The sequence below is a fragment of the Oratosquilla oratoria genome, chromosome 14 (genome assembly GCF_046742065.1).
Source record: "Oratosquilla oratoria isolate Oo_2021 chromosome 14, ASM4674206v1, whole genome shotgun sequence".
Lineage (NCBI taxonomy): Eukaryota > Metazoa > Arthropoda > Malacostraca > Stomatopoda > Squillidae > Oratosquilla > Oratosquilla oratoria.
In genome coordinates this window covers 25,722,140-25,724,639 of record NC_134790.1, presented here as the reverse complement: position 1 = coordinate 25,724,639, position 2,500 = coordinate 25,722,140, and positions in this window count along the sequence as shown.

Here is a 2,500-nt window from a genome sequence, read left to right as displayed (position 1 = left end):
TTCAATTCTAATGTTTAAGGGTTTGGCAGTTTGACCTATGTAAAATTGATTACACATTTTTGCAAGGAATTTCATAAATGCATCCTTTTTTAATTTCAATACTATTGTTGATGAGTTTATGTTTTACTGTACTATCATGTTTAAAAACTACCTTTACGTTAAATCTTTTTAATAATTCTGTGATACTTAACAAATTTTCTTGAAATGGTAAAATTAAAACATTATGATAATTGAAAGGTGATTTAGGCTGAGTTAAAGATGATTTCCTTGCAAAATTGTAAGCAATATCAAGGAATTGCTTAGGGTATTTTAATTCTAGCCCAGTGTTAAAAACATTTCTGATTTCTTCATCAATAAATTCAGGACTACAAATACGAAAAGCTCTTAAATACATTGAGGCAAATACTGTACGTTTAATATTATTTGGATGAGAATAATAATAATGAATATATGAACTTACATTGGTTGGTTTACGATATACTTTAAATTTAAGGCTATTGTCATGACGTAGGATAGTGCAATCTAAGAAAGGTAAGGTACAATTTTTCTCAATTTCTAAAGTAAATTTAATAGAATCAACAAGGGTACAACTTAGTTAAAAAATCATGGACTTTTTTTGTTTTTTTTTTCCCTTCTGGCCAAAGACATAGAATGTCATCAATATACCTAAGCCAAGGGATGTTAGGGGGGAAGATTGTGCGTAATATTTTAGTTTAAAAAAATTCCATGTATAAATTACTTAAAACTGGGGATAAAGGGTTTCCCATACTCATGCCGAATTTTTGGGAATAGAAATTACCATTGAATTGAAACGTACAATCTTTGACACATAACTTAATTAGTTCAATCAATGTAGATGATGGCAATGGAAGAACATGTTTATTAAGTTCATCTTGAAGGTAAAATAATAATTCATTTATGGGAACTTTTGTGAATAAACTGACTATATCAAAACTAACCAATGTAAACTTATAATTAGGTTTAATATTATGGAGTTTGTCTATTAAATCAGAAGTGTTTGTAACATGAGAAGAAGAGATTGTACCTACTAAAGGGCTAAGGATAGTAACTAGACATTTGGAAATGAGACCATACATATGTGGCAAAGGGGGACTAATTGAAATGAATTTCTGTAAGAGGTCTCTATTCTTATTAAGTAGTTCTTTTAATTTCTTATCATAATAACTATTAACTGCTTCTGTAGGATTTTTGTTAAGAAGTGTGTAAGTATTGTTATCATCTAATAAATCATTCATTTTTCTAAGATAATCAACCTTGTTTAAAATAACAACTGCATTAGATTTATCTGCTTTAGTGAAATGTAAATGATTATCTTTTTTAAGACTAATAATTGCCTTCTGAAAATGTTCTGGGCAATTAGGAACAACCTCTTGTGATAAAGCACCATAAACAATTCCTTTACAAATATTGAAATCTTCAACTGATAAATCATGGTTCTTTAAATTACAGAAAGCTTTACCAATGCTGACAAAATTTGTTGGATTTGAATTGTTGGCAAAACTAAGTCCATTTCTTAAAGCTGTTTTCTCATTAGTATTAAGAATTTTGTCAGAAAGATTAACTACAAACTCACAGTTAGCATGTTTGGTCCAATCACTATTATCAATAAGTTGTTGTAACTTATTTTTTAATTTCTTGGCAAGACGGTCACAAATGGATCTCATATTGCAGAAGCAATAGTCTAAAAGCACTTCCTTATCAATGGATGGTATGGTTTGTTGAAAAATATGCCATTTGACCCTTTTGATTCTAAAAGCTTCTTTCACTTCTAATTTGGCAATGTCAATACACTTCAACAAGATAATGCGTTGGAAATCATCAAACGGGCGATCTGACCTCTTCAAAAGTCGTTCGGGAAGAACAGACTTCGGTAATACCTGTTCCTTCAAGCAATTTTGTAAAAACTGCAGCCTGAATTTATTGATGAAGAAATCAGAAATGTTTTTAACATTGGGCTAGAATTGAAATACCCTAAGCAATTCCTTGATATTGCTTACAATTTTGCAAGGAAATCATTTTTAACTCCTCAGCCTAAATCACCTTTCAATTATTATAATGTTTTAATTTTACCATTTCAAGAAAATTTGTTAAGTATCACAGAATTATTAAAAAGATTTAACGTAAAGGTAGTTTTTAAACATGATAGCACAGTAAAACATAAACTCATCAACAATAGTATTGAAATTAAAAAAGGATGCATTTATAAAATTCCTTGCAAAATATGTAATCAATTTTACATAGGTCAAACTGCCAAACCCTTAAACATTAGAATTGAACAACACAAGAAAAATGTTAGGGATGGCAATCATTCTAGTGGTATATTCAAGCATATTGAATTAAATAATCATCCAGTTGATTGGGGTAATGCCCAGGCAATCTATTATACCAACAACATGATAGCAAGAAATTTAATAGAGTGCAGTTTGATTCATACCACCAGTAATCAAAATACCAACCTACATAAAGGCTTGTACAAACT